Source organism: Panthera onca, chromosome D1 (assembly GCF_046562875.1).
Source record: "Panthera onca isolate mPanOnc1 chromosome D1, mPanOnc1 haplotype 2, whole genome shotgun sequence".
Classification (NCBI taxonomy): domain Eukaryota; kingdom Metazoa; phylum Chordata; class Mammalia; order Carnivora; family Felidae; genus Panthera; species Panthera onca.
The window spans coordinates 92,361,155-92,380,599 of NC_138348.1; positions in this window are offsets into that span (position 1 = coordinate 92,361,155).

Here is a 19,445-nt window from a genome sequence, read left to right on the forward strand (position 1 = left end):
CTTTTCTCTCTGACAAGAAGACTCAAAATCCCTCTCGGTTACAAACTGTGTTACAGTTTTGCTGATCCATCCAGCTAACATTTATTTCTGTGTTCTTGGGTCCTCACCTAGGCCCGGGAGGAAGCCTGGACAGAACTCAGTATTCTGAGAGGAAATGGTGGCTCCACGGGGCTCCCCGGGGTCTTTGGCCAAAGTAGTGGTCCGGCTACAACGAGCGCTCGCGGTTCCTGGCCGCTGCCTCACTTTCTGGGAAACTTCTGCCTCACTGTGGGCAGCGGCACGTCAGACTTCTCCAGGCTGTTGCGACCATTTTGAACCCTCATTCTGAAACCTGAACAGAATGTGGAAGGATAGGGACAGCTGGACTGGAGCAGAGGAAGCAGATGCTCCTGGAAAAAAAAATGGCTTTTCCACATGTGTCCATGTGTGCCTTGTCAGAGGCCAGCCATAGGCCCTCGGGGACCCCAGCAGGAGATGAGCTGAGGGCTGGAGAGGAAATGGGCCAGAGGCTCCGCAGTGGTGGTGGCTCCCGCTGTGTTCCTGGCTGAGAGGAGGAGGGGGAGGGCAAGAGGGACAGAGGGCCCTGCAGGGGTCACCGCTTAGTCACTTTGTTAATTGCCCTTTGGAGACCAGAGAGGAAATGAACGAGGCCCTAGATGGAGGGGTGAGGAAAGGGAGACCAACGGATCAGGAGAGGAAGGCAGGGGAGGACTAAGCTGAGGTGTGACTATGGTGGCTAGTGGCCCCTTTGGGGGACGGGAGGCAGGCCTGTTCCCCGTGCCAGCTCTGCCTGGTAGCCAGCCCTCCTTCCATCGGCTGTACCGTTCCCGGAGACTTTCACAGCCAGCCCTCTGTGGGTGGGATACTCTGTCTCTCTGGGCCTCTGTTTCCTCATCAGTTAAAAATGGGGTTGTCGTGCCGGCCCAGCGGCTTCTCAGGGTTGTCATAAGAGCTGGAGGAGCGGGTGCGTCGGAGAGGACGGCGAGAAGCAGGAACCGCTGTGCAAACGCATGGGGGTGTGGACAGAGCGGAGCTTGGAACCAGGCGGGTGTTCAGATCCCGGCTCTGTGGCCCTCTGGCAGAGTGACACCGAGCATGTTACTTCCCCGCTCCAGAGCTCAGTCCTTTTCCGTACACGAGGCTGATTCTTCAGCATACGCCACAAGAAAAATGTTGTTAATTCGGTTTTGTGAGATACTAGTTTTGTGATTACGGAAGGCGACGTTCCTACTTTCCTTAGATGAATGCTAAGACATTCAGGGATGAGATGGAATGATGTCTTCAGTTTATTTTTCTGCAAAAATAAAGCAGGTCTTTAGTTCTACTTTGCCATGAGGATTTTTATAGGGCAGACGCAAAACCTGCTTGCCATCAGAGTCAGCATTTTTTATTTTCTTTTGGAAGCACGGAGTCACTGAAAAGTTGTGTTAGGTGTTCTCTGTGGAAGTGGTAAGGAGGAGAAAGGAGAGTGCCTCTGGTGGCAGTTAAGGAGACTTCCTTGAGTTTGGGGATGGATCAGAGGTCACTGGGTCCCCAAGAGAGGATGAACCTCCAAAGGCCAGGCCCCTGACCCATAAAGGGCAGAGAAATGGAAAGTCCCGTGAAGGCTTGGCCAGTGGGAAGGTCAGTAGCAACCATGATGGACCCAGGGTTATAAGCGTCTCCCTATTTTCGGTACCTTGTAAGCCTCGCAGATCTTGGTGGGGCTCTGGGGGGAAGGGGGAAGGGGCCCGGTAATGGAGGCAACTTTATTTGATTTTAATGCAGTGAGGTCCACACCCACCTCACTGCTATTATTATTATTATTATTACGTTGCCTCTATGAAACAGACTGGAGCCAGGGCGTGACACTAGGTGCCAATGTGTGCTGCTCCCCGCTTCAGTGACAGGAACTCAGGAGTGGCTGAGGCTCCTCCCGGGGAAAGGTTCTGGGCCCTTCCCTGCTGCAGCTGGCAATGGGGCTCCCACCATGCCTGGAGCGACGGCGTGAGGGCAGGTGTCTGTGGTTGAGGCCCCGACTGGAGAACTCAGCCTTGTCTGGACCAGTGGGTATCTGTCGGGACCAGGCTGGGGGAGCGGGCCAGGCACTTGAGGTCTGTGGACGAAGCCAGGGCCCAAGGAAACCACTTGTCTCTCTTTCTATCTGCAGGCCTGGTCTGCTCCCCACACCCCGTCCCATGCCCTGCCCTCCACCCCCACCCACCCCACCCCCCAACCTGGCTAGATTCTCCAAGTTCCCTGGCTGGGGAGCAGGAAGGGGTAGGGAGTTTCCAGAATGTCTCCGTAGAACTCCTGGGGGAGTCTTGGCAACTGGAAATTGTCAGTCGTCTCCTTGACAACCAGCAGCCAAATAATTCTGGGAATGGAGTGGGGAGGAGAGCTCTCTGCAGGGTGGCCGAGAGAAGCAGCCCTCAGCCCCCAGAAAACTCCGATCCCCCATTACCTGCGTCAGGCGGGGGCCCATCAGGAGACCAAAACCACACAAGTTAGTTGAAAAAAGGATAAAGAATTGATAACTAGACATCACGCTGCTCACGAGGTAACGAAAGGGCGACAAGAGAACTGCTCAGGTGTCACGGAGGTCTCGGCAGTGGCCGGAGGGCCTGCCACCGTCTGGGCTGGGGAAACCAGAGGAAGAGGCTGCAGTCGCTAACCCTTAGACCTTTTGAGGAGGGACCCAGAGCCCTGGGGAGGAGGCTCTCAGCCGGAAGGAAGGAAGGACGGACCCCTGGGCTTGCGCCCAGACCTCTGAGGAAGAGGCACCTGCCTGTGAGGGCTGGGTCTCTGGAGCTGGCGTGTGGGGTGCGTAGCGTATGGTGAGGCTTGAAGTACTAGAGACATGGCAAGCTGGATTCAGCTGCTGCTCCGGGATGGGCCTGCTGCGGGGTGAGGGGGGAAGGTTGGGTGCCTCTGGCAGGGAACACACGGACACAAACGGGAAGGCAGGCGGTCACCCTGCCTCCTCCAGCCTGCAGCCTCCCCTCCGGTGGCTCTGGTCACAAGGATCCAACAGGGAACAGCTGGCCAAGCAGAGACGGGACTCACAGGGCCCGAGGCCGCCTTCACAAAGCAGTGTACAGAGGACGGGGCTGGGGCTGAGAAGCCAGACATTTCAAGTATTCGTCACCGCAAGGTGGGGAAGTTCTGGTCTTGCAGCCCCGGCTTTACTGAGAAGAGCAGTGCCGAGCACACGGGAGATCTGATATCGTCTGGCCTCTGCTGTGGTTGATTCCTGAGAGTGCACATGGGCAGGCCTTCCCGGACTTACTCTGGCTTGTCTTGAAAAGTTCCCGACGTTCCCAGGCTCTGACAGCTGCGAGGAATTTGTATAACCGTAATGATGAAAACAACAGTAATGAAGAAATATTTAGGTAAGAGGGGCCTATGAAAATGGACTACAAATCACCTTGACCAAATCATATGGTAAGGCAAAAGGACAAGATAAACAGATTCATGGGACAGAAATAGAACCAAGTCCAGAAATATACCCCAGTACGTATGGATAATACACAATAAAAGTGGTATTTTAAACCAGTGGAGAGAAGGATAGTTTATTTGATCGATTGCGTAGGCCCCACTGGCTCTTGGAGAAAAACAGAATAAGGTTTGTCTCTCTACCCCACGTGTTATTAAAACTAAATTTCAAATAGGTGAAAGATTTAAATGTATTTAAATTTAAACATTTCAAACCACTTATATGCTGTTTTTCACATTTAAACAATTTCATGAGGAACTATTTAAAACAGTTTTAAACACTGCTTAAAACAATTTGACGAGGAAAACATTAGAAGAATATTCATACAATCTATGGTTTGAGGAGATTATTTATTTATTTATTTATTTTTAATGTTTATTAATTTTTGAGAGAGACAGAGACAGAATGCGAGTGGGTTGGGGCAGAGAGAGAGGGGAGGCACAGAATCTGAAGCAGGCTCCAGGCTCGAGCTGTCAGCACAGAGCCTGACCGTGGGGCTCGAACTCATGAGCTGTGAGATCATGATCTGAGCCGAAGTCGGACGCTCAACCGACTGAGCCACCCGAGTGCCCATAAGGAGATTTTTCCAAACAAAATGGAAAATCCAGAAGCTAGAGGGGAAAAGGTAGACGTACTTTTTTTTTTTTTTTTAATTTTCAAAGGATAAAATATCACATATACAGAGACAAAAGACATTACAGACTGGAGACAAAATTTCAACATCTACTACCTATAGAGGTTTGACATCTGAGGCAAAGAGCTCTGAGGCAAAATGAGGAAGAGAAATAGGCCAGCAGGAAAATGGACAAAACATACGAATACATTTGTATTTGTATCAGAGATGGTCAGTGCATTCAGGGAAAGATGCTTAACCTCACTAATAGAGAAACGCACACTTTATTTTTATTACATAAAAAGATTTTTTTTAATGTTTATTATTCTTGAGAGAGAGAGAGAGAGACAGAGTGTGAGCAGGGGAATGGCAGAGAGAGAGGGAGACACAGAATTGGAAGCAGGCTCCAGGCTCCAAGCGGTCAGCACAGAGCCCGACGCGGGGCTAGAACTCAGGAACTGCGATGTCATGACCTGAGCCAAAGTCGGACGCTCAACCAACTGAGCCAGCCACCCAGGTGCCCCAAGAAATACACATTTTAAAAGCACGACTTCACTTTTCCTTTGTCAGAATGGCAAACCTTAGAGTGAGGAGAGCCAGCGCTGGAGGAGATGTGGGGGAAGCAACTCGCAGTCCCAGGTGTGGAGATGGGAGTTACCCGGACTTCTGAGAAAGGGATCTAGTAACATGTATGAAAGCTAAAAATATGCATCTCCTGGGGCACCTGGGTGGTTTGGTCATTTAAGCGTCCAACTTCAGCTCAGGTCATGATCTCTCGGTTTATGGGTTTGAACCCCACGTCGGGCTCTGTGCTGACAGCTTGGAGCCTGGAGCCTGCTTCGGATTCTGTGTCTCCCTCTTTCTCTGCCCTTCCCTGTTCGCACTCATATCTCTCTCTCTCAAAAATAAACAAACAGTAAAAAAAATTTTTTTTAAATAGGCATCACTTTGACCCAGTTATGGGTTATTTCATATGTCATGACATGTCATTTCTGGTCATTTATCCTACAGAAAATGAATGAAGAAAAGGAAGGAAGGAAGGAAGGAAGGAAGGAGTGAGGGAAGAAAGAAAGAAAGAAAGAAAGAAAGAAAGAAAGAAATGAAGGGAGGGAAGAAGGAAAGAAGGAAGGAAAGAAGGAAGGAAGGGAAGAAACAAGAAAGAGAAAGGCAGCAAACTCCAGCATTCAAGGATATGCGTTAAAAAATTTCAAAGCTTTTTTTTTTTGCTGCGACAAAAGTACAGTACGGGTAATCGTTGAATGATACACATAGGTCCATATACCGTAATGTTCTGCAACTATTAAAAAGAGTAAATTACAAAAAGACAAATGCTGTATGATTCTACTTTCCACACCTCTAACGTAGTCAGCCTCGGAGAAACGGAAAGAAAAGTGGTCGCCAGGAGCTCGGGTGAGGGGGGAATGGGGAGTTGGTGTTTCACGGGCACAGAGTTTCAATTTTGCAAGGTGAAAAATTTGTGGAGGCTGGCTGCACGACAGTGTGAATATCCTTAGCATCAGTGAACTGTACCCTTAAAAATGATTAAGGTGGTACATTTTATATTTTTACCACAATTTAAGAAAAAGAATACACTTAGAGGGATTTTTGTGATGTTAGGTGAGAAAAGCAGCTTGCGGAGAAATCTATGTAGAATTTGTAAAATAAACGACATATTTACATAAATGTAAGTAAAGACCTCCAGGGTAATCCAGACCTGCCTGGCTATGACCTCAGTCCTCTGATTCCAGAGTGCTCTCCACACTCCACAAAGCCTGGGATTCCAGCAGGAGCTGGCAATTGAACTAGGCTCACTGGCTTTCTCCGCCTTTGGGTGGCAAAGCACCCTTTCAACTCCCGCCCCTATGTCTCCCGATTTCAACCCTCCTCCCACAAACACCAGGCCCCCACGGGCTCTGGCACCACCAGCCAAGGCCCACAGCTGTTTCCAATATTCTGCACAAACTTTATTGAAATGAGAAGCCCTGTTTATCATCCCTCAGGCCTCAGCTCCTCCTGATTAGGTACATATGACCTGACCTGTCAGCAGGGCCTGAGCCAGCAATCAAAGAGGAGATTGTTCTGAGCCAGGAGGTAAGGGGGCAGGTGCCTGGGGAGCTGAAAAGGGCCCAGAGGAGTCTCCGACCAACCAGGGGTAGACGGGGGATATTCTCAGGCTGACGGCAGAAGGGGAGGGCAGAGCTGGGTAAATTCTTTAAGAGTCACCGGTCTGCTTGTCTTCTCTGGCCATATCTTCTCTCTCTCTCTCTCTCTCTCTCTTGCATCCAAGCCTCTTCCAAAAGACATTTCCTATAGCAAGAATATCTCCCCATCCCCAAGCTCCAAACTCAGTCCCAATTCCTCTTGCCTTTGATCTCTGAGCTGTGCCAGGAAACCCCTCCAGACATAATAAAAAAGAAAAGGCACCTCTTCACAATTCCACTCCTCCTAGAGCTGCAGAATCATTAGCACTCAAATATTGAAAATACCTTAGAGATCATCTAAGTGTCAACTCCCTCTCAATGTAGAAAAATCCCTCTACCTGGTCCTGCTCGTTGATGCTTGAACATTCTGAGCTCTGTGGTCCAATATGATAGTCCCTAGCCACATGTGGCTATTTAAAAATAAACCTCACATCTGGATACATATCCAAAGAAAGTGAAATCAGTATCTTGGAGATATATCTGCATCCTCGTGTTTATTGCAGCATTATTCACAATCACTGAGATACGGGAACATCCTAAGTGTCTACCATATACGATGGAGGGGCTCCTGGGTGGCTCGGTCCATTAAGTGTCTGACTTGATTTCGGCTCAGGTCATGATCTCACAGTTCATGAACTCATTTATTCAGTTCATGAGATGGAGCCCCGCGTCGGGCTCTGCGCTGACAGCGCGGATCCTGCTTTGGATTCTCTCTCTCCCTCTCTCTGTGCCCCTCCCCCCCCCACACTCTCTCCCTCAAAAATAAATAAACTTTTACAAAATATATCCAATGGAATATGTCTCAACCCTAAAAAAGTAAATCCAGCCATTTATGACAACATGGATGAACCTAGAGGACATTATGCTAAATGAAATAAGCCAGAGGACGACGTATTCCATATGGCATATATGGAATCTTATATGTGGAATCTAAAAAAAGGGGAAAAAAGTCAAACTCACAGAAACATAGTAGAATGGTAGTTGCCAGGGGCTGGAAGGTGAGGGAAATGGGGAGATGTTGATCAAAGTGTTCAAACTTTTGGTTACAAGATGAATATGTTCTGAGGATCTCATGTACAACATGCTGACTATGGTTAATAATACTGTACTATGTGCTTGAAATTTGCTGAGAGTAATTCTTAAGAGTTCTAACCAAAAAAAGAAAAAAGCTAACTATGTGAGATGATGGATATGTAAATAAATTGGATTGTGGTAATCATCTCACAATGTATACTCGTATCAGATCATTACATTGTGCACTGTAAATATATACAATTTTATTTGTCAATTATACTTCACTAAAACTAGGGAAAATTTGTTTAAACTAAAAATGCAGTTTCTTAGTCATACTAGCCACATTTCGAGTGCTCAATAGCCACATGTTTTGGACAATACGTTGAGGAACGTGAAGAATCTCATATTTTCCTCTAGTTGCAAGCTAACAAATTAATCTGCTAGTTTCACGAATGCTAGCAGAAGACATGAGACTCCCGGGTCTGAGACAACGGACTTTATTATTTATAGCAATATCAGTAGCCAGAGTATCAGCATTTTCTTGCTCCAGTTTCCTGAGCTCCAATTCTCACAGAGTAACATGAGGAGGGCCAGATGATTCCTATACATGCAGTGGGTTCCAATACAAGAGAGGAAACCCCAATTTAGGGAACCTGAATCTTTTATAACGGGCAGGAAGCAGGCTGTGTTTTTTGGCTCTGGGGGAAGACATTATCTCTGCCTTCCAAGACTATTGGCTACACAAATGTCCTTGAAAATTATCCAGAAAAAGGTAGTCAGTGTCTCTCCTTGAAAGATGTGCAGAAATGCAAAAGACACCTGGAGGATTGTCTCCCAGCACAACGTAGATATTGAACATGTCCATCATTGCAGAAAGTTCTGTTGGACAGGGCTGCTCTAAACAATGGGGAGCTAGCTGCTTTCCTAGGTTCTCCTCATCAGTCCTGAATTCTGACTAAAGGATTCAGAGAGAAATGAGCCAGCATTGGTTCTCTGCACTCTTACATGTAAGTTTCAAGGTGTCTTCCTCGATGCAAATGTTCTTTCACATCACATTTCTTGTCTTTCTTTTTTTTTTTTAAATTTTTTTTTTTTTCCAACGTTTTTTATTTATTTTTGGGACAGAGAGAGACAGAGCATGAACGGGGGAGGGGCAGAGAGAGAGGGAGACACAGAATCGGAAACAGGCTCCAGGCTCTGAGCCATCAGCCCAGAGCCTGACGCGGGGCTCGAACTCACAGACGGCGAGATCGTGACCTGGCTGAAGTCGGACGCTTAACCGACTGCGCCACCCAGGCGCCCCTCTTGTCTTTCTTAACTAAGCTGTGAAAGGCTGGGTGTGAATTAACATTTACATGGTACTTCACCCAGGGCTTTCATGTGCTGTGTTCATGAGGACACTGAGTCCAGGAGGGGCAGAGGAGACACAACCAGGAGGTACTCCTCAGTGGTCCGACTCTCCAGGGCAGTGGTTACCAAACTTCAGCAAGTGTGGGAATAACCTGGAAGGTTTGAGAAAAGAGCCTGTTGAGCCCCATTCCCAGAGCCTCTGATTCAGGAGGTCTATGGTAGAGCCTGAGAATTTGCATTTCTGAGGCCTTCTCAGGTGATGCTGATGCTGCCAGCCTGGGGACCACACTGTGACAGCCACTGCCCTTGTGGGATGGGAGCACTTGGGGCAACATCCAAGGTGATACACAGATGACAATTTTTAGCTTATCTATATTTGTGCTTTAAGGCATGTTGAAAAAATATAACCAGTGCACATCGAACTAGTTACATTAAAAAAAATTTTTTTGTGTCTATTTATTCTTGAGAGCAAGAAAGACAGAGTGTGAGTGGGGGTGGTGCAGAAAGAGAGGGAGAATCCGAAGCAGGCTCCAGGCTCCGAGCTGTCAGCACAGAGCCTGATGCAGGGCTCGAACTCATGAGCCACAAGATCATGGCCTGAGCTGAAGTCGGATGCTTAACCAACTGTGCTGCCCAGGCGCCCCCAAACTAGTTACATTTTAAACAAAAATAAATTGATATAAGGATGTATTTACATATATAAACACAATCTCTCAGCTTCCACATTTATAAAAGGGCATTAAGTTCTTACGAGAGTTTCCCAGGCCTTGTGAGGGTCTACTTCCTCCCTCCCTCCCTCCCTCCCTCCCTCCATCTCTCTACCTCTCTTCCTTTGGGAGAAGGCACAATCCCCACCCTTAGGCTGCTTACAGTCTAGGGGACACACTCTGTCACCTTTAAATGCTAAGAAATTGTCAGAAACAGTCCCAAGTCCTCACCCTAAGACAAAAGCCACCCTTCCCTCTGGCTGAAGCCCGAGGACTCCGGAAGGAGGAACAAATCCTAGCCGAGGGTAGGGTCGTGTAGCCGCTTTCCAGATGGGTGAGCCTGGGCCCTCCAGCTCACCAGCTACCTTCTGCTCGGGACTTAGCAGTACTATCTTTCCCTTCCGGGGCAGCTACCTTGAATTAAAAAGCATCCTGAGCCCCAACCCCTGTATAGGGATGGAACTGAGGAGGCCCAGACAATCCATCCAGGACATAATCCATGACCCTTTCCTAGAGCAATAAGGCCTTGTCTCAATGGGCCCAGTCTTAATGGTAGGAGGGCCATAGGAATGACAAAATAGGGCTTATCGAGAAAGGGAAACAAATAGTCTTGTGACCATCAGCATGAAGAAACTTCTCTGCAGGAGCCCCTTCAAGGAGCTCAGGTCAAACCAACTGTCCGAAGGGCTGCTAACTGGTAGAGAAGCAGCCTTTTAAGTGAACCTCTAAATGCAGGCTTAGGGCTGAGCCCTGTAGGCTTCAAGTGGTGTTTCCATCACACCATTCATTCCATGGGGCTTTCTGCTCCTTGCCCTCCTCGTTTTAATGATCTCAGACAGACATAAAAACGGCTGAGCTCAGCACAAGTGACTGAGACATGAACGTTGCCTCAGGGTCCCCGTGGACCCCAGCTGGGTACCATGCCGCCCTCGGTTCCATTTTGACAGGATAAAGTGAACTCATTTATTCAGTTGTTTTAAGTGAGCTCACACTAGGCGGTGCCAGAGAACGGAGACATAAATCTTTCCCAGCACACGGAGTCATTGCCAAACACCTTGGATAAAACTTTCTGCTTGTTCAAGATAGTTTTTCCTCCCCTCCAAAACCGAGGAGGGGAAAAGTGCTAAAAATTGAAGGGAACGGAGGGAGGGTGTTAGCAGATTCTGGGAAGGACAAACTTGTCAACGCTTTGGCCTAATAAAAATTCTTCCAGTAAGAAAGGCAAACTTTTAACTCAGAGATTTTCCTTCATACTCTGGGTGGGTGCAGAGCAGAGGGCGTCCCTGGTGGTTTGGTCCGGCTGCAGGTTAACCCTAGATGAGGAGCAAGGAACTTTCTTACATCTCTAAGGGCTGCATCTGTACCAGAGGTGGGTCAGCCGGTCACACTTCACCCTTTGGGCAGTGGGTACAGCCTCAGGCGCTTCTAGACAGAGCAAACCCAAGCAGGCTGTTAGAAAACATCTTGAAAACTGTCCCAACTGGAGAGAAGGCTTACCTCGGGAGTACAGAGCCACTCAGAGAAGGGACAGTGAGTGATGTGGCCCTTTGTGGCTGCTGGATGAACCGCTTTTGTTTTTCCGGTTCACGAAGAGATTCCTTAACAGTTTTTATTCTTTGCCAACACTTGAAAGCAACAAACAGGTAGAAGAAAGTCTATAACCTTACTATCGTAACCTGAGCTGTGAACTTACTATCCCGACAAGGTATCAGATGACTTCGTGTTTCTCGTCTATTCTATACATATACTAGGGGAGAGGTAGAGAGAGAATGAGACACGAAATCTGAAGCAGGCTCCAGACTCCCAGCGGTCAGCGCAGAGCCTGACGCGGGCCGAACTCACAAACCATAAGATCATGACCTGAGCCGAAGTCGGACGCATAACCGACTGAGCCAACCAGGGGCCCCCCACCCCCACCCCCACTCCCACCCTTTTTTTTTCAGCCAAGAATTCCACATACATCTGTGTTCTACAACTTTGCTACTCAAGGTGTGGTCTGCACACGAACAGCACGGGCACCACCCAGGCGTCCCCTCAGCGAGCTGCACAATCGCACTCGCCCAGGCTGATTTCTGTTTAGGTCGCAGCCTGAGACTGGGCGCGCTGAAACACATGAGCCGGTACAAAGCTCTTGTCTACACCGGAGCTGCACACTTTCTCCCTCCGCCCCCTCTTCCTGCGGGCATGGAACACCTGTGAGGGCTCGGCCCCGGGCCGGGTGCTGGGACCTGGAGGACCCAGCAGAAGGGTCTCTGCCTCCCCACCCCCCGCCCCGCCCCGCTCCGCCTCGCGGTCTAGCAGAGGTGAAGCAGGGACAGCACTTCGGGGTCCTCCGCCACGTGGAGCAGAGGTGAAGAGGTTTTAGAGCTGGAAGGATCCTTGGGGGACAAGGCCATGGCAGATCAAGTGGCTTCACCCTGGCACAGAAGGGACTAACACCACTCCAGGTGGGGCTAGAACCTGGGTCTCCTGACCTCTGCAGCATACACCAGTCTCTGTCATCTGGACTCCCTCTCGGGCAGACATGTGGGCACGCGTGGCCCAGCCCGGGTACAGCCAGCTGAGTCTCTCCAACACCGCTACCCCCAGTAATACCAGCCTCCTGGCCCACGCCAGACCCGTTCCCTCCGTCTTTGCTCCTAGCATGTCTCCGGACATGGGGACAGAAAAGACCACCATGAAATGAAATACTGCACAAATTAATGTATGGACCGAATAATTTTAACTGCCAAATGGATGCAGTCAAATAAAAATCCAGAGTTTTTTGAGAGTTGACAAAATGGATCTAAAACTAATTTCAAAGAGTAAAACTAGTAATGATATTTTTTAAAAATGAGAGGGAATTGGGGCGCCTGGCTGGCTCAGTCGGTTAGACATCGGACTTCGGCTCAGGTCACGATCTCACCATTTGTGAGTTCTAGCCCTGCATCGGGCTCTGTGCCGACAGCTCAGAGCCTGGAGCCCGCATCAGATTCTGTGTCTCCCTCTCTCTCTGCCCCTCCCCTGCTCATGCTCTGTCTCTCTCTCAAAAATAAATAAACATAAAAAAGATAAAAAATGAGAGGGAACTGCAATAGCCAAGAGGAGGACCAAGCCCTTAGATTAAAACAATTATGTAACAATACTTAAAACTGTGGTACTGGCACAATAAACTGGAGTCGAGCAGATAGAATCCTATCATATGTGCACGGATGTGTAGAAATGTAATATGATAAAGGAGAAATACAAAGAAAATGGAAAAAGGAAAGGATCTCTCAATAAATGGAGTTGGAATCATTAACATTTTTTAAAATGTTTATTTATTTTTGAGAGATAAGAGTGCAAACAGGGGAGGGGCAGAGAGGGAGAGGAGACACAGAATCAGAAGCAGGCTCTGACCTGTCAGCACAGGGCCCGATGCGGGGTTCGAACTCACAAGTGGTGAGATCGTGACCTGAGCCAAAGTCGAACGCTTAACCAACTGAGTCACCCAGCCATCCCAGAATTATTAACATTTAAAAAAAGATTTTTTTTTTAACGTTTATTTATTTTTGAGGGACAGAGGGTGGGCAGGGGAGGAGCAGAGAGAACGAGGGAGACACAGAATCCAAAGCAGGCTCCAGGCTCTGAGCTGTCAGCACAGAGCCTGACACGGGCCTCAAACCCACGAACGTGAGATCATGACCCGAGCCGAAGTGGGACACCTAACTGACTGAGCCATCCAGGTGCCCCTTAACATTTTTTAAAAAGAAGGGCGCCTCGGTGGCTCAATTGGTTGAGCGTCCAACTCTTGATTTCGGCTCAGGTCATGATCTCAGAGTTTGTGGAATAGAGCCCCGCATTGGGCTCTGTGCTGACAGCATGGAACCTGCTTGGGATTCTCTCTCCCTTTCTCTCTGCCCCCTCCCCCACTCATGCTCTCCAGAGCTCTTTCTCTCAAAATAAACAAACTTAAAAAAAAAAAGAAAGAAAGAAAATGGGATCAATTTGATATACTTCCCACAAGAATAAATTTCAGATGGATTAAAGTCAAATATCTTTATTTTTAAATGTTTTATTTTGAGAGAGAGTACAAGCAGGGGAGGGGCAGAGAGAGAGGGAGACACAGAATCCAAAGGGGACTCCAGGCTCTGAGCTGTCAGCACAGAGCCCGAGGCGGGGCTCAAACCCATGACCCATGAGATCATGACCTGAGCTGAAGTCGGATGCTTAACTGACTGGGCCACCCAGGCGCCCCTCAAATATCTTTTCTAAAGATAAAATTACAATAATAACTGAGAACGAAACTGGATATTTTCTAGAGCAGTGCTAACATTCTAGAACCAGAAAGTCAAAACTCACAAAACTATTGATATATTTTACTATAAAAATTAGATAATTTTGTGTGTAAGCCATGATATAAATTAAAAAGGCAAACTGGGAAGACACGTTTTAGGAAAAATGGTTAATATCTTTATTTTATTTGGAAAAATCAGCTCACACATGTATTTCACATAACTCGATAAGGACAACATTAAGATCTCATAAGTTAAATGGGCAAAGGACACCACAGATGTTTTTCAAACAATGAACCATATTAAAAAAAATTCCAATCTCGTTTGTATTAGAAGAAATGTAAGCCAGAAAAAGTTACCAAGCAATTTGAAAATGAAAATACCCCTTGCTGGTAAGGCGGGGTAAAATCAGAGGGGCGGTATAAACAGGTGTGGTTATGGCCCTCTGGAAGCAATTTGGCACAATCTATCAAAAACCATAAAAATGCTCTTTTTTTACCCAACACTCAAACTTAAATGTCTCTCATCCCAAGAAAGAACTCAAAATAATGGGCAAGAAGATTTGCTCCATTACTTATAATCCTATAATTTTGAAAAACTGGACAGCACATAAGTGTTCAGCAAAGCTGAACTGTGAACAGCTGAATGCACTGTGTTATATTCACCTGATAGGAGAGTCCAGCCAATTATTATTTTTAGTAATTCCAAAGACTACTCAGCACCGTGAAAAAAACACTTGAATGTTTCAAATAAAGAGGCATCTCTCATATTAACTATGACTAACTACCAAGTCATACCAAGGTGGAAAAGATGGAATCGAGATAATTGTTATGACGAAGTAATGGGATATTTTATAATGTTCCCCTTGCTACTTTTATTTGCTGTTTTATTGTTTTTAGAATATAAATATTAAGTGAAAAATAATCCACATTCTGCATGAGTTGATGAAGATAGGTATAAAGAGATGGTCACATGGGGAAGAAACCGGTGAATCTGAAAGTTGAGACAGGGTGTAATTAGAACTTAATCACTCCGTTTTCTTTTCCTTTGTGGAAGACAATCTTCCTCTGTGCAAAGCTTCTAGGGCTCATGTTCTTCTGTTTGTGTAGCTCTGCTGTGCGGAGTCATGGACACACGGTATCTTGCAATGGACGGTCTCCGAGATCATTGTATTCCAAACTCCCAGTTAATGCAAGAACCACAAGTACACAATATCCATTGCAAGTGACCAGAATGGATGCTTCTGATGGACTGAAGAGTCCCACGGATGGGGAGCTCACTACCTCACAAAGCAGCCTGTTCAGACTCTGCCTTCTGAATCATGCCTGAGGCTGTTATACTTGACCATGTCTCTAAACCTCACAAAAAAACGGGCTTCCTGGTCAATCATTTCCTTCCAACTGGGATTCCAAGCCACAAATCACAAACTAAGGGACTGGAGTAAAACCGCATCATTCTTCCTAACACAAGAAAAATATCAAGCTCAAAATAAGACATTATCCCCACTCATGAAAATGTATTCTAGAAATGGGAATACAGAAACCCACAACCATTCTACTGAAGAGAAGAAAATCACAGGCACAGATAAATTCCCAAAGAAGAGTGTGAGATAGTTTGCCTTCATTTCTCTCTAAAGACTAAGGACTTCAGAAGGTTGTCATTTAGAAAATCCTTTCATTTTTTCTGGAATACAAGAGAGGGACAGCAATCTTTTCAGTGCTCATCTTTCTTAATACATTAGAGCTTGTGGTTGTCTCTCATCGGAGTAGAAGTTGAAGCTGATGAACTGGGGAAGGAGGGTGGGAAGTTCAACACGGGCAGTGGGTCTCCATAGTTTTCAGGACACACTGTTACTTCTCTTAACCCACAATCACCCCATTTCAGGTGTATTTCCTGTATTTCATTAGAAGTTGCCTGAAAGTTGCCTGTTTGATGGTGAGGTGGAAAACCACATTATAAAACGATAATGGTGCTTCAACCTCACCCAAATCTTTAAATGATAGTTTATGGAATGTTATGGATAGTTTTAAAATGATGGGTTGCAAAGTGTTATTTGGCAGGTGAACACAATGTTTCTTCCCTGCCCCCACCTCAAATTCATATGTTGAAGCCCCAACCTCAATGTGATGGTATTTGGAAGTGAGGATTTGGGAAGGTAATTAGGTCATGAGGGTGGGGCCCTCATGATGGGATTATGGGATTAGCACGAGCTAGTCCTCTCTCTCTCCCTGCCACGTGGGGACGTAGTGCGAGGGCAGAAGAGAGTCCTTTCCAGAAACTGAACACTGCTGGACCGTGATCTTGGACATTCCAGCCTCCAGAATCGTTAAGAAAAGAAATTTCTGTTGTTTAAACCACCTGGTCTGTGATATTTTGTTACGGCGCCCCAGCTGATTGAGACACAAAGCAATAAGGAAAATTAAGGGAAGAGGGCAGCATCTCAAGATGATGGCTCTGACAGCCTGCCTCTGAGGGGCACCAGGCAGCACAGCGGGGGTGGGAGGGAGGGGTGGGAGAAGGTTAGAGCCTGGCTGGCTCACCCCTCCTTAGACAGCAGGCAGCACAGCAGAGCCAAGAACATGGGGAAATGCAGGACCTAGAACCGAAAACATTAGCCAGGGAACGGGGTCAGCAGACAGAAAGCTACGGGTAAAAAAAATAAAAGGATACAAAATTCCGGGGCAAGTTCTTTTCGGGTTCTTCCAAAAACAGAAAGTTGGTATTCCTTGAAGCATAGCCTGAGATATTTCACAGTCTGTGGGTTACAATGTTATGAGTGTCTTTAATACACATGATGATTCCCTACAAGTGGTGGGGGGGTTGGAGCGAGGGGGTAGGATTTAAGAGGACCCAACTCTCGCATTAGTCCTGTAGTAAAGCTAACATATGCCCAGCTGCTGGGCCCCTCGTGCCCCCTGGACCGGCATGCGCAGGTTCTCCCTTCAACAGCAGGAAAGAACAGAGCAAGGCCCTTGGGCTCAGAGGGTGAAAAAGTGCAGGCCCACAGAGAGGTCCTTGCTCTGAAGTCCCATTTCACCTTCTATCCCGACAGCTGTGTCGTCTCTGCTCGGAGCCTTTCTGTTGGGGTCCCCGCTTGAATAAAAGGAGACAGAGCCTCTCAGGGGACCAAGCGCAGAAGCGAGGCTGGACACAAGCAGCCTCTCTCCCCAGGGCTGGAAAGGCACTGCCATCTCCCCCAGCCAACCATCCTCTAAGACTTTCCACCGTTGATCACAAGTGCAGAGACCGCCAGCCGCTTCCACGGGGACCAGGCTTTGCTGGGGAGGATCAACACTTGCTCATGACCAAGAGCAATAATGTCTCTTGAGAAGGGCTGTCAGACATCCTACCAGACTGTGACCAACACCTCCGCCTTTCCTATTATTCATAGTTGCCTTAGATCCAGCACCCAACATCCAGAGAGCTGTGCCCCAGGAGGGGTGTTCACTCACAACTCCCGCTGGGAATCACAGCCCTGCTCTATGTAATCGTGTTATTTCAATATGCTAACAGTAGAAAGCTGGCCAAGATAAACGGAATGGAGTTGGTTTAGTATTTAATGCCAAGTAATACACAGCTGATTAATCCAGCCCACAGATGCACTGAAATCATCTGGTTATTCCTTGCTTCTCCATTGACTCCTTCCTCAGGCAGGCATCAACTGAGAGATGACCTTGGCCGGGCCACGCACGGTGTGATGTGAAAATTGCTTGCAGTTCCCAGCAAGGAGCTGCACCCTGCAAAACAGCCTTTGGATTGTTGACTCACCAAACCGGACAGCCAGCGTTAAGACAGCTGTGAGGCACACAGAACACAGGACGGCTCTGCCGCCTCCTAGGTGGCGAGACAAAAGAATGTGAGGAGAGGGGCAAAGGGGAAGGCCGAAGAATGCCACTATTTGCAGACCCTGTGGGAACAGTTGCCAAATGGAAATTCCTGAAGACATTTGTGAGGGTAGCTGGTAGATATCCCATCAGAGGTCTAACTGGAAGGGGAAATGGTGAAGTTTTATTTAGAACACCGCAACGCAGAGAGGAGTATGATGCAAAGTCCCACTCGATTCTCAAATAGTAAGAGAGAGCAGAACACCTTGACATCCTCCCTATCCTCAGTCATCCTATGCCATATGACTGGTGTTCAAAACTAGGATGGAAAACGTCAGGGAAGAATGTTAGTGAATGAAGAAATGGCAAAGGAATATTTACTGGGCAAGTATTTACTGAGCATCTGTTATGCACCGGTCACTGTGTTGGGGGCTGGGTACGGACGGAGTGGACAGCAAGACCGACCACAAACCGATGGCAGTCCAGACAGGAAGGCAGACATAGTGCAAGGAAAACCCGAGTGGGATCAGAGGTGGGAGTTCAGCTTCCTACAAATTCTGTCGCTGGAGGCTCTTGTGTCGGTCTCCTCCTGAGACCGAGCTCTTTGTTAACTGCTACTTTGCCTGTGCCTTCAGCTCCCCTCCACCGTACTTCTGGGCTCTGCCTTCCCAGGGTCTGGCTTTTTTTTTTCCACACGGGGCTAGTCATGGTGATGGGCAGGGCCTGGGAGGCTGCCCCAGCGGACCCGTGTTAGGAAAGCATAGGGTGGTACCAAGTACATGACAAGTGGCACCATTCAATACATATTTCTCGTAAAAGGAGCCGCACAGTGTCTTCTCTGGGAAGCCAGCCCACATGGCGCTGGGGGTCCCTCCTCCGTGCTGCACCAACAGCCCGCACACCCCTCTGTCCTTCGGCACGGTCCGAGGCTGCTGTTATTCGGAATTCTGAGGTGACTCTAACATCTTTTCCATCTCCCTCTCGCTGGTGTTTGGTGTCAAGGACACACAGGAAACGTCTGCCATGGGGTGAGGATGCCGGACGGTTTCCACGTATTTCTGAGCCCTGCTCATGGGACAACACACAGGCAGGGGGCTACGCACGTGGAACACCAGAAGAGAGAGGCCAGAAACACCCTTCCAGGCCAGGCCAACGGGAGCACTCACTGCGGCTGCTGGTGGCACTCTGGTGGGACAGAGCCGGGGCCTGGACAAGCTGCAGGCTGCAGACCAGCTCGAGCTTTCTGGGAGGGTATCGATTTCCTGTTTCTGCAAGCCCACTGTTTCACTGGTTAGCGGCAAATGTGAGAAATGAAAAGCATTTCAATGGGACTTACAGGAAAACGTCTGGGATTCTCAGATACACCTTTAAGTTTTTAAAAGCAAAACGTTTTGGCTCCCTTGAAATGTTACTTCTTTAATAAGGAGAGTGGGTTCCACCGCCCCACCCCCCGACTGGCTGTTTTGAAGAAAAGCCTGTAATAAAGCCATGTTTCCAGAGCCTATTAGATAGCAAATGATCCTCTAATTTGAAGACATTAAGAAGCCAGAGAAAATATTTTCACAATCTGTATGTCACATGAAATAGTAAAAAAGCAAAATGTTCTCTTTCAAATTGTTTTACATTTTGAAGGTTTCACCCTGAGCTCCAACCTAAGGGGTGTGTGTGCACGCGTGTGCGCGGGCACTCCCAAGCATGCCTGCACGAGGAGGGGGAGCAGACGTGTGAGGGAGAAGGACACTACTGGCTCTAAAGGGTCGCCCAGGGAGTGAGGCCTGGAGCTGTCGGGCTTCTTCCTGGCCCGCGGCTCAGATCCCAGAACTGGTGAAGTTCTACTGCCATCTCGTGGCACTGTGACATGTTCACAAGAGGCACACTCTGCTCAGACCCTACAGACGAAGTTCCCCAAACACCCCAGTGCCCCACACAAAGATGTTTACCTGCAAAAAGGTTAGAATAAGAAATAATCTTGCTTTTTTATTCAAAAAGATCAGTGCTTCACACCAAC